Genomic DNA, 26,130 nt, shown 5'->3' with positions numbered 1-26,130 from the left:
TTTTCGTGAAACCGTCGAGACAAAATCGTAGCAAAAGTATCGTAATAATTTTTAATTTATTTATCAGTCTCTTTAATACAAAGGTTATGCAGAGTAGGATAATGGTTTCGGAATCGATAAACGACACCATCGGATATTTGCTGGCCGCTGTGTGCCCGGTTGTCCAGCTGCGTAATCGCTTTGCGTTGTTAATTCATTTTCGAAGCTGCCGTATCTCTCGCATTCGCTCGGCACTGGACATTTTAGGCTGTTTGGATTCCCTGCACCGCGAGCTTTCCCGTGACTTGCGTTTTCTATAATTCCGAGCATATTTACGAATCATATGACGCGTCTTTTATTATTATGTAATTTTCAATTTAGTACCGATTTTCGCTTATGTTCCAGCGAATATTTTTATAAACTCACTTTGGGTCCTAATACTGCTCCACAGACTCTTTGACCCGAATCAATGCCTTAACTAAACGCGTTTCCACTTCATACCTATCTGTAACTTTACACATAATTACTTTGTAACTGTCACACACACTGCTGCGATGACGCCACAAGCGAAAGAAATACTGGGCGGCATACAAACACGGACATGATGGGCTCATCCATTGTTTATGCATTATTAGTCTCTTAATTATTAAACTAAACTCCGTCCGCCGGCCGATGTGGCCGAGCGGTTCTAGGCGCTTCAGTCTGGAACCGCGTACCGCTACGGTCGCAGGTTCGAATCCTGCCTCGGGCATGTATGTGTGTGATATCCTTAGTTAGGTTTAAGTAGTTCTAAGTTCTAGGGGACTGATGACCCCAGATGTTAGGGCCAATAGTGCACAGAGCTCTTTGAACCATTTTTTAAACTCCGTCCAAATAGGCCTTGGAAGCCCCAACGGTACCGACCGGCCGCCGTGTCATCCTCAGGCCACAGATGTCACTAGATGCGTATATGGAGGGGTATGTGGTCAGCACACCGCTCTCCCGGCCGTATGTCAGTTTACGAGGCCGGAGCCGCTACTTTTCAATTACGTAGTTCCTTTTGCCTCACAAGGGCTGAGTGCATCCCACTTGCCAACAGCGCTCGGCAGACCGGATGGTCACCGATCCAAGTGCCAGCCCAGCCCGACAGCGCTTAACTTCGGTGATCTGAAGGGAACCGGTGTTACTATTACGGCAAAGCCGTTGGCTCTTTTAGTTATTAGCGATTCTAATCTGACGGTATTTTGTCACAAAAGAAAGTTCGACAGACAGCGAAAAGACGTGTCAAAGGAAAAAGAAAACTGAATGAGTGTCCACCGCCCCATCCATCTGTTCGCTATAAATAGAGATAAGCATCGGATTGTACCTTCCTTTAGGATCTCCATTCAGGGAATTATGGGTGAGGATCATCCTTTCTTTCTGGAGAGCAACAGAATAGAAATGTCTTCGCGTGAGTAAATGTTGCGTCTTCTAAAGAAATTATCACCCAAAGGAATAAAATCTGATTTAGTAATCAAAGACGATCGCGACTGCCGCTATTTGTCACAGCAACATCTCACATTGCTTCTACACTCTGATCGTGTTAAGGTGGTCGTAACGTGGTAACATTTGACGCGTATTGAAATCAGTTATTATTGATCATGTCTGTGAACAGTATTTTCCTCCGTGAGTTCGGCTCCTGTGTCACTTCTCCGTCGAGTTATTGGCCAAGGCCGTGTTGCCGTACGCTGAGCCGCTGTCGAGCTGTTTCTCTACACTAGTCGTCTGCGTGTACCCGACTCGTGCGCCGGGGGCCTGAGAGAAGCAAGAACACGGGAGCGACTGGAGCAGCCCGCTCCTATCAGGTGCTGCGCCGTCCGCGGGCTAAGCCAGTGAGCGCGGCTCAAGTCTAACTCCGCTAAACATTGTCGGCGAGTGTTTACTCTTGAAATTGAAACATGCATCTGACAACAATGCGGGCCTCTGTTCCCCTCCAATCACCCCCCCCCCTCCGTGCCCCCCCCCTAGTCCTCTCCTCGCTCCCCACCCCCACCCGACCCCTCAGGAGCCGTATCCCTCCCGCGCACACGAGCGCCCGCTGCCGAATCTTTTGTTAAGACGCCTCCATTGTTCAGTGAGTCACATCAAATCATCGTCAAAATTAATATAATGGGGCGTCCAAACACGGCGCAACAGTTCATAAACCGGGGCACAAAAGCCGCCCGCGGGCAAGATGGCCGGTCTAATATAAAAAGACAAGTCGCCCGCGTCTGTTTACGCTTGGGATATTTAGTTCAGAGCTTTATCAAATTGAAAATTGGATTTTCCTTTTTTTTTTTCTTTCTTTCCTTTCCATCCCTCGAACGGGCCTTTCCCCACGGACAGTAATTCTAAATGTTTCCCTTTTTCAAAAGCGCTCGCCATCTGGCATATGGGCTCTGGGGAATCGTTTGTAATATAGGCCAAAACCGGCTTCGAAACAGAAATGCGACTGCGAGATTGATTTATGGAAAGTGCTGGCTGTGACAGCTTCCAAGATTATTTGCAGATAAGTAAGAAATTATATGTTTTTTGCAGCAACAATGACACAGTTGCTGATTGCTCCACAGCCCACATCTGGTTCATTCGTGGGCATTGGAGTGATATAGCCTACAGATACAAACTGTCCGACACTTTTGAAGCGGCTAAATCCCATCTACAAAGCGCAAGTGAGGGTAATGGAAGTGGAAGGCAAAGAACACAAGTTTGTGTTAAGAACTGTGGAACTTAAGGAAGTTCGACGTCGAAGAATCTATGAAGAAATTTAAAGAAATTTTTGTAAGACGAAAAAAAACTGCATGCGGGACACACAGAAGTGCTAGTTCTTTCGACCAGATTACAATAAAGGAGACCATCCAAAAGAAATGGGCAACATATCTGGCACAGGGCATGGCCTTAGGACATAAAAAGCAAAGACGAAGCTGGTTTGGACTAATTAATTATTTACAGAATGAATCTTACGCTCTGCTGTGGCACGTGAGCTGTTAGGAAATTCCCTCGTAGATTATTTTATATCAAGAACAGCTGAATTTTATGTATCCACCACCAGTGTGGAAAGAAGAGCGAATATCAATACACGTTGTTTTACAGTTCCTGTTACAGCTTCTACCACTTGCATAGGGGATTTAATAGATGAAGTTTCTCAAGGAACTCATTCATATCTACAGATACACCATTTATATACAACAAAAGTTTGAAGATCGGATTAAGTTTCAAATCTCGCACTCCACGGTGCTCACACAAACTGAGTCGTGAGTCCTTGTTGTAATTACATTACATTCCATTTTCGTCCGGCTACAACAAGAGCTGCGAGAAAGTGGTACGTCCGCAACTGCGGATGGGAGCGTTTATTGTGGTGCTCCACAATCTCCCTCTACTTTAAAGAGGACGTTCTTCATCATGCAGAAGAGAACCCGAAGACGAGTACTCAAAACGTTATCCACGCCATCGGCTGCTGCAGGCCTCACAGGTCAAGTGCTCTTTAGCTCCACTGTGTGCGTATTGCGAAGCGGGAGTTTTGAAAGTGATCTGATCTCAAACTGGTTTTATGTCTGAACGACGCATACCTAGACATAGGTTTCCTATCAAAACTTTCTCTGCCTCAAAATTCCTAGAAACTTTTAATAGGAATTATGAAACATTTCGTATACAGGGTAGGCAGAAAGCCCCTTTACACCTGGACTAAATGCGTGTAATAGTGTAAGGTGGTAATCTATTAACGATTTTAAACATCCGTCCTGATCACTGATACCACTACAGTGCTTTTCATGTGATTTGCAACGTGATGGCACGTGACTGCCACGGGAGGAGAATAAAGTTTTTGCGTCGACCAGTTCATAGTTCGACTTTTTGTGTCTGATGAAGAACAGTGTCAGACGGCAGCACCTTACATTGTAAGAGCGCTTAGTGGCAAGTGCGTGGGTTCATGAACGGAAGGACAACGACGAAAATATGACACAGGTAATGAAAAGCTTTTTTGCAAGTACTCAAAATTATTGTTTTGTTTCGACGCTTATCATATTTTCCTACGGTTGTGGCGTCCTCAGTGGGTTTTTCTTTTGTTTTCCTGAAATACATACATGCAGATGTCTTTTCATTACTAGTGTAACCTCCCCACCGTAATTTTTAAAAGGAAAAATGAAAAGACAATACTTAATACAAATGGGAGCCGTGTGTAACCTCTCCACAAAAATTTTAAATATAATGACAATATTATTTAGAAATGCTAATGGACATTGCTGTAAGCGTAACCTGCCCACAATGAAATGTACTGACAATGGCAACAAAAAGTGTGAAATACGCAATCTGACTCGAATATAAATCCTTCAAAAAAAATTAAAGTCCATTCAGTGATAAGGAAATTCAATTAAACCGAAACATCGGTCTTTGGCCCTGTGTAAAACAATCAGAGTTAAAGTCTTACCTCAGAATAAATGGATGTCACATTTCTGCTCTTGTTGTTGCGCACCGCTTGGAGGAACTGCATTGCAAATAATAATATTCCTTTTTTCTGTGATTTTACTGAAAATTTTCTTTAAAAGAAGTGGAGTGAAATGGGAAGTGCAACGAAATCTTTAGTTCAATAAAAATTAAATTTTTGAAAAAAATGCTTTTGAAATAAAAATTATTATTGGGGCACTTGTTAGAGAATAATTACAATAAATAAATTTTTACATTATCTAATGATTATATTAATTAACAGTATACCTTATTCAGCATCTTGACCAGTCTTGCCGACCGCCTACATCACCCGCACTGGACTGCTATCACTGACCGACCGCTCTGCATGACGACTACTAGCCTACTGCTCTCAACTAGACAGAGCTACAGACTCGCAACGACTAACTGCCAGACTCACAACGACTACTGACCGACTGAGAACCGCTCGCAACACTCGCGCGGTCAAGCGCATACTCTCTGGTCACAGATGCTACAATGCCTCGCCATCGCTGCTATGTTACATACGTGTTTCACAGACTACAAAAAAAAAAAAAAAAAAGGCTCTGAGCACTAAGGGACTTAACATCTATGGTCATCAGTCCCCTAGAACTTAGAACTATTTAAACCTAGCTAACCTAAGGACATCACACACATCCATGCCAGGGGCAAGATTCGAACCTGCGACCGTAGCGGTCGCGCTGTTCCAGACTGTAGCGCCTAAAACCGCTCTGCCGCTCCGGCCGGCCCATTCTTTACACCAATCACAAATCCTGTCTAAGTCATCTTGTATCCTCCTATAGTCACTCAACGACGACACCTTCCCGTACACCACAGTATCATCAGCAGACAGCCGCACATTGCTATCCACCCTGTCCAAAAGATCATTTATGTAGATAGAAAACAACAGCGGACCTACCACACTTCCCTGGGGCACTCCAGATGATACCCTCACCTCCGATGAACACTCACCATCGAGGACAACGTACTGGGTTCTATTACTTAAGAAGTCTTCGAGCCACTCACATATCTGGGAACCAATCCCATATGCTCGTACTTTAGTTAGGAGTCTGCAGTGGGACACCGAGTCAAACGCTTTCCGGAAGTCAAGGAATTTGGTATCCGTCTGATACCCTTTATCTATGGTTCGACCGTGATTTCGGCAAGATGTGGTTCATGCAAGATGGAGCTCGTCCCCATCGATGCAAGAGAGTATTTGATGTTCTGGAGGAGCACTTTCGGGCTCTGGGGTACGCAGAGACCACTGGCATGGGCTTCGATTGGCCGCCATATTGTCCGGATATGAACACATGCGACTCCTTTTTGTGGGGCTATAGTAAAGGCAAGGTGTACAAAATTACCCCAGAACCATTGCTGAACTGAAAAGAGCCATTCAGGAGGTCATCAGCGGGTCTTGCAGTAAACCGCTATTCGTCTGCGCCAAATCAGCGCCAAGGATGGCAGGCATATCGAACATGTCATAACCTAAATCCCAATATCTATAGCGAGGTTTACATGTTGAATAAAGTGAGTACACACCGAAGTTTGCAACTAATTTACGTTTTTTTCATGTTGTTGTTCTTGTGGTCTTCAGTCCTAAGACTGGTTTGATGCAGCTCTCCATGCTACTCCATCCTGTGCAAGCTTTTTCATCTCCCAGTACCTACTGCGGCCTACATCCTTTTGAATCTGTTTAGTGTATTCATCTCTTGGTCTCCCTCTACGATTTTTACCCTCCACGCTGCCCTCCAGTACTAAATTGGTGATCCCTTGATGCCTCAGAACATGTCCTACCAACCGATCCCTTCTTCTAGTCAAGTTGTGCCACAAACTCCTCCCCAATTCTATTCAATACCTCCTCATTAGTTATTTGATCTACCCACCTTATCTTCAGCATTCTTCTGTAGCACCACATTTCAAAAGCTTCTATTCTCTTCTTGTCCTAACTATTTATCGTCGATGTTTCACTTCCATACATGGCTACACTCCGTACAAATACTTTCAGCTACACTCCATACAAATACTTTCAGAAACGACTTCCTGACACTTAAATCAATACTAGATGTTAATAAATTTCTCTTCTTCAGAAACGCTTTCCTTGCCATTGCCAGTCTACATTTTATATCCTCTCTACTTCGACCATCATCAGTTATTTTGCTCCCCAAATAGCAAAACTCCTTTACTACTTTAAGTGTCTCATTTCCTAATCTAATTCCCTCAGCATCACCCGACTTAATTCGACTACATTCCATTATCCTCGTTTTGCTTTTGTTGATGTTCATCTTATACCCTCCTTTCAAGACACTGTCCATTCCGTTCAACTGCTCTTCCAAGTCCTTTCCTGTCTCTGACAGAATTACAATGTCATTGGCGAACCTCAAAGTTTTTATTCTTCTCCATGGATTTTGATACCTACTCCGAACTTTTCTTTCGTTTCCTTTATTGCTTGCTCAATATACAGATTGAATAGCATCGGGGATAGGCTACAACCCTGTCTCTCTCCCTTCCCAACCACCGCTTCCCTTTCATGTTCCTCGACTGTTATAACTGCCATCTGCTTTCTGTACAAATTGTAAATAGCCTTTTGCTCCCTGTATTTTACCCCTGCCACCTTCAGAATTTGAAAGAGAGTATTCCAGTCAACATTGTCAAAAGCTTTCTCTAAGTCTACAAATGCTAGAAACGTAGGTTTGCCTTTTCTTAATCTTTCTTCTAAGATAAGTCGTAAGGTCAGCATTGCCTCACGTGTTCCAACATTTTTACGGAATCCAAACTGATCTTCACCGAGGTCGGCTTCTACCAGTTTTTCCATTCGTCTGTAAAGAATTCGCGTTACTATTTTGCAGATGTGACTTATTAAACTGATAGTTCGGTAATTTTCACATCTGTCAACACCTGCTTTCTTTGGGATTGGAATTATTATATTCTTCTTGAAGTCTGAGGGAATATCGCCTGTCTCGTACGTCGTGCTCACCAGATGGTAGAGTTTTGTCAGCACTGGCTCTCCCAAGGCTGTCAGTAGTTCTAATGGAATGTTGTCTACTCTCGGGGCCTTGTTTCGACTCAGGTCTTTCAGTGCTCTCTCAAACTCTTCACGCAGTATCATATCTCCCATTTCATCTTCATCCACATCCTCTTCCATTTCCATAATATTGTCCTCAAGAACATCATCCCTGTATAGACCCTCTATATACTCCTTCCACCTTTCTGCTTTCCCTTCTTTGCTTAGAACTGGGTTTCCATCTGAGCTCTTGATGTTCATTCAAGTGGTTCTCTTATCTCCAAAGGTCTCTTTAATTTTCCTGTAGGCAGTATCTATCTTACCCCTAGTGAGATAAGCGTCTACATCCTTACATTTGTCCTCTAGCCATCCCTGCTTAGCCATTCTGCACTTCCTGTCGATCTCATTTTTGAGACGTCTGTATTCCTTTTTGCCTGCTTCATTTACTGCATTTTTATATATTCTCCTTTCATCAATTAAATTCAATATTTCTTCTGTTACCCAAGGATTTCTACTAGCCCTCGTCTTTTTACCTACTTGACCCTCTGCTGCTTTCACTACTTCATCCCTCAAAGCTACCCATTCTTCTTCTACTGTATTTATTTCCCCCATTCCTGTTAATTGTTCCCTTATGCTGTCCCTGAAACTCTGTACAACCTCTGGTTTAGTCAGTTTATCCAGGTCCCATCTCTTTAAATTCCCACCTTTTTGCAGTTTCTTCAGTTTTAATATACAGGTCATAACCAATAGATTGTGGTCAGAGTTTTTTCGTATAGTTCAATAATTGTCACCCTGTGCCTGGGAATTGAGTTGAGATGAAGCCATGAAGGCAGCTTCCAGAAGCTGTCCGAGGGCGCCGGCACTGGCTGTGGTGCAGCCAGCCAGGGGCACGCTCCGTGCCCGGTAGACGGTGGCTGGCGGCCGTTCGATCGCGTGACGCCCTGGTACCGCACGCCACCACTGACCACAGATGCTTCTCGCGTGGACGCAGCGTCCGCGCGCCCCGGGCAGTAATCTTTTACCGATTACGGCGAATACGGCATTGCTCCTCTTATTGTTGTTTAATCCGAAGGCTATGGGAAACTGTAAGCCCGCGGCGATAAAAGGGAGCGTTTTCCGTACGCCTTCCTTTTAGGAAAAAACGAAGAAAAGATATATAATTCGGACGCCCCGGAGGCACGGTCCGCGGCCCAGTTAATCGTCGTTAAACGGCCGCGCGGCTTCGGGGCGGAATGCTCGACTCGAGAATATTTAAATTAGATGCAGATTGAGACAATGGTCTCGGAAAACCGTACACATCCGTCTGGAATATCTACGCGGAATGAAGGGTTCCTGGGAGGAAGCGTGTCATTTTGTGATTCTCGACGTGAGATACCGTAGCCATTAAGAACTTAGTAGATTGCTGTTATTTTGGCCGCAGGGTTGCAATTGTGGGAAGGCGGAGAGGGGTAGAAAAAGAGGAACGGAGGAGGAGAAGTAGAAAAAAAGAGGAGTATATGAGGAGGCGACGAACGTACTCCAATTAGCTTCCAGGTGTTTTGTCGAGCGGGCCAGGTAGGGGCGGTCTCCCATTTTCGTGTCAGGTCCACGTCAGGAGAGACCGGCCGACACCAGCGACAAAAAAAGAAACCCGAAGCCTTATGGTAACAACGTGGGAATTACCGTCGACAGTCGCAAAGTGAAAGCGTTTACCGAAATGATACGAATTAGGCAAGGCTTTCCGTACCGACTGACTGTCTGGCGGGACGGGGCTACAGTTCAACCGTTTTACCCCGAGGCAGCGCGGGGTCCCTCCGTTTTCGAGTTTCACTTTCAACGGCGGACGAGTCGAGCCAGAACTTGGGTCATAGCCCACAGGTAGACGAAGGAGAGAAAACTCTACCCTCCCGGAGATGAATATAGACAAGAGGGTGACGTGCGTGTATTCTAGGGTAAATTATGCTGCCACAGAAGTCTTTGGTCACTTACCTAATAGCATCAAAAGTCTGACACATAGCCATATAGCATTTAAAACGAAATTAAAAGAATTTCTCAATGTCAACTCCTTCTACTCATTAGATGAATTTTTGGATATAGTAAGTGGGTAATTTCCCCAACCCCCACAAAAAAATTAAAAATATTAAGCGTCATGTAATATTTTGTGTAACGTAACATCTTGTATAGACACCTTTTGTTAACCTGACACGTTCCACATCATTACGAAGTGTCGTATTCATGATCTGTGGAACAAGTACTAATCTAATCTAATCTACACATTTCGCGGGACGACACAGTCCATCAAATCACGCTGATTTAAAGAAGCAACATTTGTTTACCCTCTAGCGGGAATCGAAGTCGGTTCTTTGACTTTGTGGACTGAAACAATTGTGCTATTCGCTCGCGTCTCATTCATAGCCATTATTTGACCTCTGTCTTGCCAACATCACTGCGTATATGACTGAAAACGAAAATTAATAATTTATTGCTAAATCAATTTCAGTATATCCGTGGGCTGGTAATACGTTGTGTACAGGTGCAGCAGTTGTAATCTTAACTAGAAGCTCATTTCTTTCAGTTACATGTAGACACCGGTCGCTGCGAATGGCTACACAGACCGAAATCAGCTAACTGAGCGAGATGTATAGATGTTGTTCTAATAATTGCAGCGTTGCAGCCTACTAAAGGTAAAACGAGGTCATTTGAAGTACACAGCAACATGTAGAAACTGATTGAGCTCTCACAATAATGCAGTGACTGATTTGAAAATAGTTTACTCTTGTGTCCAAGTTAGTAAAACTGTAGGACCACACCACTACATCACCACGTTAAAGACATTAGCTGATTGTGCTTACTCTCATCGCTGGAAGGAAGCATAAAGGAATGGTGAATACATTGACATTATGTCAGCGTAAGTCACATTAAGTATTTAGGGATACAACTAAGAAGCGATATGCAGCGGTTGGACAAATATATGGAAACACCAAAAACGTAACACAGTACCGTCCCTGATACCACTGACATTCAAAACAGCTTCCAGACGTCTCGGAATGGATAAATAGAAGTACTGTGTGTTTTCCAGGGCAAGCGTATACTATTTTTTCTGTAAAATAATGGCAATTTTAGATAACGATATTGGAAATGGATAGTGACCACACACCCTTGTCTGCAAAGTAGACCACGAAGGCTCACCTAATACTTCTGATATCTAGTGACCATGGTGGGAGATGCGGCATTTCATTCTCGTGCTCGAAAAACCATTCCTGAACGATGCGACCTGTGTGAACAAGGGCACTAAAGTCTTGGAACACAGCATCACGATTTGACAAAAAATACTGTACCATGAAATTGACCTGATCTGCCAAAATGGTCAGATAATCTTTGGCAGTAATGGGATCTTGCATAGTGTCCATGGCGCGCATGGAATATCACGATATGGCTGTCCAAATCATCAGTGAATCCCCGCCGTGTTTCACTCTTGGGACGTAAACTTGGTCAGAGGTCGGAAACAGTCTGCAACAGGACTCATCCAACGAAATGAAGGTTGTGTGGCTTCGGCACCACGTTTTCTCATTTCCGGCATTGCATCACCGACGAGCAGTTTGGAATTCCAGGTCGCCTGGCTGTTTCCCGTTTATAGAACACCCTTATATCAAAAAGTCAGTATAAATTTGAAAACGTAATAAACCACGCAATAGTGTACATAGAGAGGTAAAAATTGACTCACATGCTTGGAATGACATGGGGTTTTATTAGAACCAAAAAAAGTATTACTAGACGCGTGAAAGATCTCTTGCGCGCGTCGTTTGGTGATGATCGTGTGCTCAGCCGCCACTTTCGTCATGCTTGGCCTCCCAGGTCCCCAGACCTCAGTCCGTGCGATTGTTGGCTTTGGGGTTACCTGAAGTCGCAAGTGTATCGTGATCGACCGACATCTCTAGAGATGCTGAAAGACAACATCCGATGCCAATGCCTCACCATAACTCTGGACATGCTTTACAGTGCTGTTCACAACATTATTCCTCGACTACAGCTATTGTTGAGGGATGATGGTGGACATACTGAGCATTTCCTGTAAAGAACATCATCTTTGTTTTGTCTTACTTTGTTATGCTAATTATTGCTATTCTGATCATTTTTTGAACTTTTGTATTTTTTGGTTCTAATAAAACCCCATGTCATTCCAAGCATGTGTGTCAATTTGTACCTCTCTATCTACATTATTCCGTGATTTATTCAGTTTTCAAATGTATACTGACTTTTTGATCACGCGGTATATACGAGCACCAACAATTTACCTATGTTCGAATCCTCGTAGCTCCGACATAATACACTCACAGCTACACAGAACACTATTCTGACCACCACTGATATTTGCAATTGTTGAGGACATTGGACAGATTCAGATACAACAGCACAACCTACAGACTTGCATAGCATCTGCATTTATCTTCAACAATGCTTTTGTCGCGGTTCTTCCATGCTCTTGTGCCACCATTGTAGATCGATCACTAAAAGCAGTGAAATTTGTAGTAAGGGTTTTGGGACACAGAAGTGCACCTGTGAGAGAAATAGCGTGCAAGATGCTAGTGCGTCCATTTCTAGAGTACTGTTCCGGCGTTTGGACCCATTATAAAGTAGGCATAATAACAGACATCGTATGAATTCAGAGGCGGCCCGCTATGATCCTGACTGGCGGCTTAGGCCACACGAAATTGCAACTGAAACGTTCCGAGAACTTAAATCGGAATTCTTGGAAGAATGGCGACACCCAGTTGGATAAACTTCGAGATCCTGCATTCGTAGGTGAGTGTGCACCCATTATGCCGCCATCACCGTATTTTTCGCCACCGTAGCCGAGGTGGCTAAGCGCGCCTACCCGTTCACGCTCGAATCGGAGGTAAGCCGGCTCGAATCCTCGCGGTGAATGAAAATTTCATCGTCAGTATTTGGCAGTCAAGGGGAGGAGAGGTGGTGGCGCAAATTTCGTGATCACCAGTCTTTGCGCCAAAGTCCTTTGCACCAAACCTCTCCGCAGTCTTTTATGAAGTGAGAGCATGTGGCACTATTGATTGTGATTCGTTCGTCATATGGGGACATTAACCTCCACGGCTCCCTTGGTGTTGTTCGAAAGGAGTAGGCTGTGTACCTTGCCTTGTCTCATCATCATCATTATTGTACAATATAAACGTAACATTACGCTGTACACACATCCATTGCGTTCACCTACACTTTACAAAACACATATAACACAACTCTCACATACCCGAAAGGAAAGCGGCCAATATGTGCAGAAGAAAAACAGCTTTTCCGACAGGGGGCTGGTCTCACTCCATGAGATATCGCAGCAAACAGTGTCATACGACATCTAAATTTTTTACATCGTGGACCAGCCTAAGTGACTGTGAGAATAAGACAGTGGAGATTGGGGCACCAATCGAGCAAACAGACAGTCACTGAACACGCTAACGTAACAGGACAGAAAATCGATAGTATTGTCGCCATGAATTGCTAAGTGGCTAATTGCTAAGTGGCTGCTAAGTTACCTCTGTGGGCGGCAGTCTTCAGGAGATTCCCCACCAAGTGACGCCGCGCCCGTCTCATCAGAGTCGCCTCATCTTGATCCAAGCTCTACTAAATTTAAAAAAATTTCTACATAGTTGACACAAAAGAGGAAAGGGAAATTCCACTAGCATTTTGTAATACTCACTATAATATCTTTCAGAAATTGAGAACAGACTGGTTTGCCAGAATAATTTTTCTGTAGATGAGAACATGACTGCAATCCATTCATATAATAGTGGCATGTTTCAGTCTAAAGCCATTATATCGTGGTATCTTCCTCCATCTGTATCCCATCCTATATACGAACTAAGTACGTTGCCTTCCTGAGACAAAAGACGACCCTCTCACGCCCGAGACCACGCAACAAGCGGCGCTGGCAGGCTCCAGGAATTTCATCCTGCCTTCTCACGAAGCTTCCCTCTCTTACCGTCGCTTTCGAAACGAATAAAAATAAATGAGCGGAATAATAAATAACAGATAAGAGTATAAACGCCAATGCGGCAGTAAATTACGAGATATAAACTGCGAGCCAGGAGGGGTTCGTTATGCGGCTCGGTCCTCCGTGGGGGCGTAAAACATATTTCTGTGTTTTGTGAAGGTTCCCCTCCCAGCCACGGCTGCCTTTTACGGCCCAGCATCGAGCCAATTGTGTGTCAGTGGATTTGTCTGAGTCTCGTTTTACGAGCTGCGTTCCGCCGTGTCACAGTACCACTGCGAGCGAGGCGCGAAACTACCTCCCCTTTACCACTCCCTTGCCCCTCCCGCTCCAACCGACAGGACAGCGTGAAGACCGATGCAGGTTTTAAAATCGTTGGCTCCACGGGAAGATTTAACGCGAACGCCTCGAGAATGATTTGCTCTGAAGAAGACACAGTACTGCCAACACTGCAGTTAATTCATCGGATATGGATAAATAAATTTGTTCATCAGCTTCTGTCAAAGTTCCTGGCTGCTTTAATGCTTATTATCCCCACTGAGAGAAGGATAGTTCGTAGAAACTAGCTTTATCGGCGAAAAACCGAAACTATTGTTTAACAGGAAGTCACGGAAACCGAAAGGTAACTGGCATACGAGAATAAATCTTTCAAGAGGGACCAAACCGCAGAAATAATAATTAACAATCACAAATTTGCTAGAAGCTCCCACAACAGCTGCAGACGTAAACGAAACATAGTAAACGGACGAAAACATATTGAAAGGACAGAAGAGAAAGAAGAAAGTACTACAAAGGTTCAGCCGCGTTCCTTGGTTAGTAAATACGAAATATGTATCGTCCAAATGTCCTCTATGGTTCGAAAAAGCTCGACCTCTGAAAGAAAATTTTCGTTTCCTTTTGAGTGTGGCAGATAGCGCAAAACCTTTTGCGAGTACACCGCGTTAATGTGCTCCACACTATGTTAGTGCGTTTCGGAAACTCAGATTCACAGAAGTAAGGCGTAATTCCAAAAACCACCCACATACGGTAACTCGTATTGAATACAACTGCTTTCCAGAAATTCTCACGGCATCTGTGTACCAAATCCGACAATTTTTGTTATTTAAATAAATTGCATACATCGAACAGGACCATGAAATTACTGTAAGAGAGATTAGTGCACTTGTAGTGCTCCGATTAAAAAGGGCTTAAAATTGAGATACAGTCTTGGTGCCCTACTGTTTAACCTGTACATCGAAGAAGCAATGACGGAAAAAAAAAGAAACGAAAAGCGAAATTATGTGGTCACCCCAGCGATTCAGAAATGCTTACTGTCTGTATAAACTCTGTCTCTAAGCTGCGTAACTCATGAAAACAGACAATTTTTCGCTTTATTAGGTAGGCATCACTGATGTTACTCCCTCCGTTGTTATTACTCGTGGAACGCTACCTCGCGTAACAGTAACGCTTGAAATGTCCTTGTGTTAAAAGCTGTGGGGGGTAAAGTTGCATTTGCAGTGCGTGTCTATCTTCATATGTATTACGGTCATTCAAAAAGAAACTAGTCGGCGCCTGTAAAATGACAAGTGAGGTGACGTGTAGTTCATCATTCTAGGTGTGCATGATAACAAATTCAGACCAAATGAAACACACACGTCACAGTACAGGGCACCGAAACAGCCGCATCAACACCCAGTGTTCTCCCCTCTGGCGCCAACTCAGACGTGTCTTCTCTCTCACGAAGACGATCATAAAGTTGCCGAATGCCATCCTGCAGTTGATTATTCCAGTATTTTGCAATTCGGCAATGATTCTTGCAGGCCCGTTACAAGGCCTGCACCAAATCCACAGTAAGACTTGTAGCAAGCTCTGCTGCATTGCTGAAAAAAAAAAGGCAATACCCTCAGTGACAGTGTTCAGTGGCATAGGAGACTGTGAAGTATAGCAGGCACTGGTTACTCTGACTTGAAAGTACACCAAATGTGACTGCGAGTTGTAACAGTTGGCTCCCCGTTCCATGATGCTGGGTTGGGACCTGGCAGTGCACTCTGGAATAGGCAACTCACGAAATCCAAGCCATACACACACACATACGTTCATCACTCGCATACAGACACAACATACTCTCACCACTGCGCCATTCGACTCTCCAGCCAACTCCGTGCGACGTGAATACTGAGCGGTTTCAGTGTTGTAATTCATTTGTCACGCTCATTAATTTGTCAAGGTCGTCGGAGATCAGATGGAGCTCATGAGGACTGTCTGTGCACCTTCTGTTTTGACCCTGCTAGCACTAACTGAGCTGAGTTTAGAGGTGATCAGCGCTTTCAACGTTCATTCTAGGCTACAGCCATGCCCCATCGACGAGTACGTACTCCTGTTCAGCTGCTTCAGACATTTGAACGAGATCGCAGTGTGGGTCTGTGGGAAGACGGATGGACGTATCGACGGATTGCTGCACATAGTGAGCACAATCCACCGCTGGTGTATCTGTGCTTTCACAGTGGTCTGCGGAACATTCCCGCGCTGGTAGAACAGGATCTGGATATCCGTGAAGTACAGACGCATGTCAAGATCGCAACATTATGCCATCAGCGGAAGCCGACCAGACCTCATCCAGCGATGAAATCCGGGCACACATTGCTCCTGCTATGTCATCATGGATCAGTGAGAACCATCTGCTTGCAGCAGGATTAAGACTACGTGTGCCTCTTGTAAGCCTACCACTGACATCACGACACCGCCAAGCCTGGCTACGCTGGTATCTTTAGTTGACTGGAGAGTGGAACAACTCTCTCCGTCCGAACAGGCCTTGGAAGCCCCTATGGTACCGACCGGCCGCCACGTCATCCTCAGTCCAAAGGGGTCACTGGATGTGGATATGGAGGGGCACGTGGTCAGCACACCACTCTCCTGCCGTATGTCAGCTTACGAGACCGAAGCTGCTACTTCTCAATCAAGTAGTTCCTCAGTTTGCCTCACAAAGGACTGAGGGCACCCTGCTTCCCAACAGCGCTCGGCAGACTGCATGGTCAGTCATCCAAGTGGTAGCCCAGCCCGACAGCGCTTAACTTCGGTGATCTGACGGGAACCAGTGTTACCACTGCGGCAAGGCCGTTGGCGGAGAGTGGAATAGCATTCTTCTATTTTCAGTGGTGAGAGTAGGTTGTGCCTGTATGTGGTCGATGTACATATACGTTCAAATGGCTCTGAGCACTATGGGACTTAACATCTGAGGTCATCAGAGCCCTAGAACTTAGAACTACTTAAACCTAACTAACCTAAGGATATCACACACATCCACGCCCGAGGCAGGATTCTAACCTGCGACCGTAGCGGTCGCGCGGTTCCAGACTGAAGCACCTAGAACCGCTCGGCCACTACGTATACGTGTATGGCGTAGAGCACGTGAGTTGCCTATTCCAGAGCACAAAGGCCAAGATATACAGGTCCCATCCCAGGCCTCATGATACGGGGAGCCATCCGTAACAGCTCGCCGTCACATCTGGTGTACCTACAGCGGAAAGTAACCAGTGCCCGCTACATTTCACACGCTGTTATCCCCGTGCTACTGGAAGGTGATGTGCTTTTTCAGCAAGACAATGCGCATCCTCATACGGCTGTTGCGTCGCTGCGTGGTCTGCGTTGTGTACTATAACCGCTCCGGACACCAGGATCACCAGAGCTCTTGCCAGTTAACACGAATGGGACATCATGAAGCAGCAACTTACGGGCCTGCAACAAAATGCGCAAAAATGCTTGGAATAATCAACCGCACGATGCCATTCTGCATCTTTATGATCGTTTTCATAAGACACACCTGCTTTGCCGCCAGAGGGGACATACACTGTGTGTTGATTCAACTGTTTCGGCGCCCTTTGCTGCAACGTGTGCGTTTCATTTGGTCTGAATCTGTTGTCATATGCTCCTAGAATGATGATCTACTTGTCATTTCACAGGCTCCGGATCGTTTCTTTTTGTATGGCGGTAATATGTATGAAGATAGACACGCAATGCAAAGGGCAACTTTACCTCCCACAACCGCTAAAGACCTGGTCCTGTCAAACGTTACTGTTACGCGTGGTAGCGAGTAATGACAAATGCGGAACAGAAGTCAGTGATGGCTACCTAATAAAGTGAAAAAACGTGCGGCCGGCCGGAGTGGCCATGCGGTTCTGGGCGCTACAGTCTGGAACCGAGCGACCGCTACGGTCGCAGGTTCGAATCCTGCCTCGGGCATGTATGTTGGTGATGTCCTTCGGTTAGTTAGGTTTAACTAGTTCTAAGTTCCATTTTTTTGATCATCAAAATAAAATAAGAGAAATCAGAGCTCGAACAGAAAGGTTTAGGTGTTCGTTTTTCCCGCGCGCCTTTCGGGAGTGGAATGGTAGAGAGATAGTATGATTGTGGTTCGATGAACCCTCTGCCAAGCACTTAAATGTGAATTGCAGAGTAGTCATGTAGATGTAGTTGTAGATGCCCTTAGGTTAGTTAGTTTTAATTAGTTCTAAGTTCTAGGCGACTGATGACCTCAGCATAGTGCTCAGAGCCATTTGAAAAAAAAAGTGCTCTTTTCATGAGTTACATAGTTTTAGAGGCAGAGTTTACAGACAGTAAGCATTTTTGAATTGTTGGAGTGGCCACTTAGCATATAAATGATAAGCCTTTTAGTCGAGGGTCCGCCACGACAAGTCGCAACAACCCGGGCAGCAGTGGGCGTTGGGACAACCCCTTGCTGGGGACCCGGCGGCGCATACATCAGATGTTTTGCCGACTAGGCACGAAGGGCGCGCGCGCCGCGGCAGCTGCAGCCGTATAATCGGCCCGCAGTCGTAAGCTATCATTACGGCAGATGTAACAGAGTTTCTTTCGCGTGTATACAAAGCAGTGCGGGGAGCTGCAAATGGAAAAAACCAGAGGGCAGAGCGGAATGGAAAAGTCACAGCGACGGCTGGCTGGCATTTGGCAGCGAGGGTGCCGTGGGGGGTGGCGCGCAGACGTGGCCGAGAATCCGGTTCGCTAATTACGCCGGCCGCGCCATAAATCACGGCGCTAGGGGGCGCGCTAACCTGGCCGGCGCGACAACAACAGCTCTCCTCCAGCACCGTCTGCGAAAACCTACAGAGCAGTGTGTCCACTTTTCTCCACACTTAGCAGTTTATATGTATATTCTACAAGTAACCGTAAAATACCCAGGAGTAGCCGTCAGGAAAGAGCTAAAGTGCAATGAAACCGTAAACACCAAGTGACCTGAAGGGGAAAGACCGCATAAAGTTAACTGCAGGTAAAACAGATGCCATGTTGAGGTTCTCTGGAAGAAGCTCAAGGAAATCCACTGTGAGACCGAGTTTTGCTCATCAGTCTGGTACCAATAAGGCCGGTTCACACAAGAGGTCAGCGAACCGTGAGGTCATGTCACCGTAACGTCAGGGCGTATTCACACTGGACGGAACGTCACGTCACGTTATATTCACAATGGACGTCACGTCTGGTCACCTCAGTTCGCTAAGGCCACTTATGTGAAAGCTTGTGCGAGACCATCCGAGACGCAAAAAGTTGGAGTATAGTATTGGAACTGACGAATTAACAACGATAAAATGTGTTAATGGTCATATCAAACTTTGTAACGGATATTGTTGACCAGTTTTTAACAGTAGCAGGCGGAGTGGCCGAGCGGTTCTAGGCGCTACAGTCTGGAACCGCGCCACTGCTACGATCGCAGTTTCAAATCGTGCCTCGGGCATGGATGTGTGTAATGTCTTTAGGTTAGTTAGGTTTCAGTAGTTCTAAGTTCTAGGGGACTGATGACCTCAGATGTTAAGTCCCATATTGCTCAGAGCCATTTGAACCATTTTTTTTGTTTGACTCCAAATGGACAACTTGGTTTCGTGTGCATGTTTATTGCGGCCCTTATGTATTACCCCATCACATTCGTATGTCAGCAGGCCTGCACGATCACACTGCAGGCATTTATTCGCTGCATAACATACACGTATCTACGAGGTGCAGAGGTAAGCTGTTAGCCCTTTTGACCTCTTGAAGTGACGTAGTGGTTATATCACTGGTCTCGTCCGTCTAACGAGGTTTATAATTCTTCCGGGTTATATGGCCGTGGTCCATGGAATACTTCTATTCCTAACGTTTCGTCCAATACTACGTTGGGCATCCTCAGAGGTATGGCTGGTCCTGTTGAGTCTTGCTGACTGACGAGTCGGGCGTCGGAGAGCGCCCTAAATACCGAGGAAAGTGGGCATGGTCTAGATAAAGCCCTTGCCATATAAAAGAAAGATTAGAAGAAGGAAATAGAATTGCGAATTAGTGCAGAACTATTACACGTTTCTTTCCCGTCTGGAACGGGTCGACTTGGATATCTGCGCGTGCATCACTTTGCGCAAATGCGGCCCGAGGGTGTCGTGTTCGAAACAGTATGGAAGCGGCCCCGCGTTGGACTGGAGTATGCAGACTGGCGCGCTAAGCGGATATCTTGCTATCGGGACTCGTACATCACGAGCACAATCGCGGGACAGCGGGCGGAAGGCAGCCCACAGCCGGCTTCCGTCACAGCGGCTGAAAGCGACGCGGCAGCGCGCCGTGCGCCCTGAGTTAGCCGAGCGCCGCGTGAAGTACGACTGGCATTGTGTGCGCATTGTGCCGGCCCTTTCGTCTGACGGGCTAACTAGCCGCCATCCGCGCGACAATGGGGGGCTCGCGGCAAGTGGCGGCATTGTTGCCGGCGCCTTGTAATCAGGAAACGGCCGCAGCGCGCACCGCGCCCCGTGTAAAGGACCCGCCGACCCCGCGGATGCTCCGACACCAAGGCTTCCCCTGCTGCTGCTGCTGGGACGATACCGACCGCTCCGCTCCCAAAGCGCTTTGTTTACATGCCACACGTCTCTAGAACACTTCTCGCTCCCCCTCTTCCGTCTGGGTTTCTCATTCTCTCTGTCTCTATTTCTCTCTCACTCTCTCTTCCTTGCTCTCGCCCACTACTATCGTGGACATTTTGATACATAGTGACCAAAAAAAAAAAAAAAAAAAAAAAAAAACACACACACACACACACACACACACACACACACACACACACTGACCAGCCAGAACATCACGACCACCGACCTACTCTCGATATAAACCAGTCCAGGCGGTAGCAGCGTCACTTGGCGAGGAATGGATGCTCGTCAGACACACGCACGGTGCATGTAGTACAGTAAGGGTGCTGTCAGTGTGTGGTATGGGGAAGGCCCGCGGTCTATCTGAGTTTGACCGACGGCAGACTGTGATGACCCGTACGCCTGGCACGAGCATTTCGCGGTAACTGCATGAATTGGATCGTTTGGGGGAAGAGACCAAACTGCGAGGTCATCGGTTTCATCGGATTAGGGAAGGACGGGGAAGGAAGTCGGCCGTGCCCTTTCAAAGGAACCACCCCGGCATTTGCCTGGAGCGATTTAGGGAAATCACGGGAAACCTAAATCAGGATGGCCGGACGCGGTATTGAACCGTCGTCCTCCCGAAGACGAGTCCAGTGTGCTAACCACTGCGCCACCTCGCTCGGTGGTAACTGCATGACTTGTCGGGTGTTCGAGGAGTGCTGTGGTGAGTGGCCTCGAGACGTGGCGAAACCGAGGTGAAACCACGACCAGACGTCGTGGGGTTGGGCGGACAACCCTCATTGCAGATGTCGAAGATCTTAGGTTGGACAGCCGGCCGCTGTGGCCGAGAGGTTCTAGGCGCTTCACGCCGTAACTGCGCTGCTGCTACGGTCGCACGTTCGAATCCTGCCTCGGGCATGGGTGTGTCTGTCTATCGTTAGGTTAGTTAGGTTTAAGTAGTTCTAAGTCAGGGGACTGATGACCTCAGATGTTAAGTTCCATAGTGCTTAGAGCCATTTGTAGGTTCGACAGACTGGTAAAACAGGACAGGCGGTGAACTGTGGCGGAACTAACATCAGACTTTAATGCTGGATGGAGTACTGTGTATCTGAACACAAGTGCCCCGAACACTGCCAATGATGGGCCTCCGCAGCCAACGTCCCGTGCACGTGCCAGTGTTAACACCACGACATCGGCGACTACGACTGAAATGGGCATGTGACCATTGGGACTAGCCGTTGGCGCAATGGTAGAGCATTGCATGGTCTGAAGAGTTCAAAAATGGCTCTGAGCACTATGGGACTCAACTTCGGAGGTCTTTAGTCCCCTAGAACTTAGAACTAGTTAAACCTAACTAACCTAAGGACATCACAAACATCCATGCCCGAGGCAGGATTCGAACCTGCGACCGTAGCGGTCTTGCAGTTCCAGACTGCAGCGCCTTTAACCGGGTCTGAAGAGTCCCGATCCTTCTTCAGCATGAAGAAGGGAGGACTCGAACCAGTCGTCTTCCTGGGAACAGTTTCTTGACATCTGTACTGCGGGACCGAGACAAGCTGGCGGCGGCTCCATTATGCTCTGGCGATCATTCACGTGGGCATCCGTGGTTTTAGTTGATCTTGTGTCGGGCACTATGACGGCCAAGGAGTGTCGTGCGTCGGTTGCAGACCAAGTACAGCGCTTCATGACGATCATGTTTCCCGACGGCAGTGGCATTTTTCAGCAAGATAATGCGCCATGTTACAAGGCAAGGAGTGTGATGGAGTGGTTCGAGGAATACAGTGGTGAATTCCAGTTGATGTGCTGGCCCCCAAACTCACCAGATCTGAATCAGAATACATCTTGGATGTGACTGAATGTGGCGTCAGAGCTCATCGTCCAGCTACCCGGAATTTACTGGAATTAAGAGACTTGTGTGCGCCAGTTCCCTCCAGCGACCTACCAAGGTCTCACTGCTTTCATACCACGATGCGTCGTCGCTCTTACCCGTAAGGAAGGTGAACATAGGTAGCTGGTCATAAGGTTCTGGCTGATCCGTGTATGTTTTACAAACAGAATAGCTTTACTAATTTTCTACTGTTGTATGAAACTACCATACCATCAGCATCCGCTATAAAGTATTGCAGCAAGTGTATCGTAGCTAATACAGTCTGCCTGCAAACTGAAGTGGAAGCAGCGCTTGTGGTGGAGAAACGACCTCTCCAGGAAGAACGCTACAACAGCCGTGTAGGATGACTAAGAAACAAGTTTCCCGGCAAGCAGTGCAGCGTGCCGTGCTGTGATTTACCTAGGTTCCGTTTGTGTACGCTTCTTGAGTTAGTTATATTAGTTACTGATTTCTGTATTTGGTACAGTGTTAACGCATTTAGTGCCTGTAAGCATTCTCCAGGCGTCTGCGCACTGCGTCCCCCCTAATTTTAAACAAGCGATAGCACCGATATGTTCTTATGGGACAGCCTGTAAGGTGTAACTTGTGACGTACAGAGCTACAGAGCGCGGGGATTCGACCGCTCCCTCTTCATTTTACAGACAGACAATACCTCGTCTAAGACGCAACCCACGACGAGGATAAAGATATAACAGGTAGAACAAACAACATCAGAGGAAAAACTGGGACATCATTTGTTGCACTCTTCTCAATTACACATCTCTCGAAGCAGATGAAACCGCGGATTACTGTCTGCACACGGCTAAATAGAAAATCGAAGCCCTTTAGTGTTATACCCTCTCCGTAGAGCAAATGTACCGTCTTATTCAGGATGTAAGCAGTATATAATGCAAAAGAATGAGGTGGTAAATGAGGTACTGACCTGAATTGGAGGAAAAAAAAGTTCCAGTAAAAGAAGGGACCAGTTGTTAGGACACATCATGAGGCGCCAAGGAATGTCGTTTTGGGAATGGAGGGATGTGTTGTGGGGGTAAAAACTGTACACGGTGACCAAAGTATGGATATAGTAGTAAGCAGGTTGAAATGGATGAAAGCTGCGGTAGTTAGTCAGAATGAAGAATCTGCCACAGGATATACTAGCTCTTAGCGCTACACCAGGTTAGTTTTGAACTGAGTTTTGAACTGAAGACCACAACAACAAACATCATAAAGAGGAACAATATCCTGGATGCCACATTCTGTTCCACGTAACAAGCCATGAACCGTTGTTACTCTCCTCCTTCTGGGCTAGTAGTTCACAAATAAAAAAAGAAATTAACCATTTAACGAGCCACTCGAAAATACAAGGTCTAGACATGTTATTATTCCACTCATGTGTCACCTGACAAATGAGTGTTTCAAACAGTGCTGGAGAGCTGCGGGCAAAAACTCTTGTCACCGTAAGAGTGCGACGTACCGGACGACAGCTTCTGAACCTTCGTTGCCGACAGCGAGTGAGAATGCAGTGCTGTGCAGCATGAAATTGTAGCTGTAAACGGAAATTACGGCCGATGATTTTAGGAGGAGCATTGTTTACAACGCAGGCAAGTTGCACAGTTTTACCTCTCAAAAGTCCCCTTCATGTTTGTCAGTTACATTAAATTCATTTGCATTGCCTGATACTGATATTTGGATACTGGAAAAAAGCGATTCTGCGTTGCCAGTTCAGAGTGTCACACTATGCACGAAGTGTTTTTCATTTATGGCAAAGCTTGCGTAATGCTGTAATCTCTACACGACTTACTTTTACAGGTTGCTTGGTTAATTAGTTCGTTGCATGTTCCATACAGCACTTTAACAATTTTTTTTTATGAAATGAAGGATCAGTTTAAGCATATGTATGAATGATGAGTTTCTGTGGATGGTTACATTTTGGCTGTTTATAATTTCTTAAATTGCACACTAGTCTAAACTGTAGTTTAATGAACATATTATTTTTCAGTCCTGCTCATCCAACTACAATTCAAACTAGTTCTTTTTACAAGCACTCAGTGCTTAAATAAAAATTTGTCTATGGAGAAAGACTTGTTCAAAAGAAATAACTTTAGGTTAAATTCAGAACTAGCTTTCCTACCTGTCAGAAATTTTATGTTATTAAGTAATTATTCAGTAAATGATGAAAAATTTTCGTTAAGGCATACTGAACTCTTTTCTGAACCATTAACAGCTTGAATACTGAGTAATGAAAGTGATATTTCCTTCTAGTGTTGTGCGTATGGAGGCCATTATTCTTCTCAAATCATGGTGGATTATTCATGACGAGTTTCACCAGATGCAGGGTGCACCAGGAGCAATGGTGAGAATTCAGAGATATGACAGGAACTACTATTCGAAGCGAAAAATGTCTAGTAAACATGAGCACTAAAACGCTCATCTTAAGAGCTATGAACACTTCTTTATATTCGATACTGTGAAACAAACCTCTTCTACTGCAAACTCTTTGCTTCGCATATTTTGGGAGGAGGTAACATGGACCAGAAGAAGAAAATATTGTCTAAAAAAAAGGGCTCCAAAATGCATTCCTTAAGAGCTATGAGCACATCATCATCTTAGATACTGTGAAAGAAATCTCTTCTACTGAAAGCTGTCTGCCTCCCACGTTTTCGGAGGAGGTACTATAGATCAGAACAAGGATAAATTGTGTATTAAACACGGGCTCTAAAACCCATACTTTAAGAGTGAGCTACTCGTTCAGTAGAAGAGATGTGTCTCACAATAGCGAAGATGAGCAAGTGCTCATAGCTCTTTACATATCCACTTCAGATCTCACGTTTACTGGACGTTTTTTCTTGGTTTCGGTCCGTACTACCACCTCTTAAAACATGGAAAGCAAACAGCCTGCAGTGGAAGAGATTTGTTTCACACTACAGAAGATGAGAAAGTGCTCAGAACTCTTAAACTGTGCATTTTGGAAGCCATGTTTACTACACTTTTTTACTTCGAAATAGCGTTCCTCACATATGTGCTGAATATTGACCATTTCTCTTGGGACTCGTGTATATGTACTGTAAAGGTGTAGTTAGTACTCCCTGAAGTGGTTCCAAAAATATAGATGTGCTTGAACACATATTATTCTTACTGCTATTTTCCATGCAATCAGTACTTCCTTACTTTGTGATGAGTTACCCCAAAAAGAATTTTGGCGTTGCTGAGTGGAAATGTGAAAAATGTGTTAACAGGTTGTTTCAAGACTAATAATTGTACGATGAACAAAAATACACTACTGGCCATTAAAATTGCTGCAACAAGAAGATGACGTGCTACAGACGCGAAATTTAACCGACAGGTTAAATGATTAGCTTTTCAGAGCATTCACACAAGGTTCGCGCCGGTGGTGACACCTACAACGTGCTGACATGAGGAAAGTTTCTCATACACAAACGGCAGTTGACCGGCGTTGCCTGGTGAAACTTTGTTGTGATGCCTCGTGTAAGGAGGAGAAATGCGTACCATCACGTTTCAGACTTTGATAAAGGTCGGATTGTAGCCTATCGCGATTGCGGTTTATCGTATCGCGTCATTGCTGCTCACGTTGGTCGAGATCCAATGATTGTTAGCAGAATATGGAATCGGTGGGTCCACGAGGGTAATACGGAACGCCGTGCTGGATCCCAACGGCCTCGTATCGCTAGCAGTCGAGATGACAGGCATCTTATCCGCATGGCTGTAACGGATCGTGCAGCCACGTCTCGATCTCTGAATCACCAGATGGGGACGTTTGCAAGACAACAACTATCTGCACGAACAGTTCGACGACGTTTGCAGCTGCATGGACTATCAGCTCGGAGAACATGGCTGCGGTTACCCTTGACGCTGCATCACAGATAGGAGCGTCTGCAATGGTGTACTCAACGACGATCCTGGGTGCCCGAATGGCAAAACGTCATTTTTTCGGATGAATCCAGGTTCTGTGTACAGCATCATGATGGTCACATCCGTGCTTGGCGACATCGTGGTGAAC

General features: G+C 45.7%; 1 protein-coding gene across 1 annotated transcript in view; it reads left to right on the top strand.

Annotated features, from left to right (window-relative positions):
- LOC124802982 (dachshund homolog 1) overlaps window positions 1–26,130 on the top strand; it is a 969,696-nt gene that overhangs the window by 449,792 nt on the left and 493,774 nt on the right. The window lies entirely within an intron of this gene.

This window comes from Schistocerca piceifrons, chromosome 6, assembly GCF_021461385.2.
Source record: "Schistocerca piceifrons isolate TAMUIC-IGC-003096 chromosome 6, iqSchPice1.1, whole genome shotgun sequence".
Taxonomy (NCBI): domain Eukaryota; kingdom Metazoa; phylum Arthropoda; class Insecta; order Orthoptera; family Acrididae; genus Schistocerca; species Schistocerca piceifrons.
Note: the sequence above shows the minus strand (reverse complement) of the source record. Positions and strands in the feature narration are given on the sequence as shown.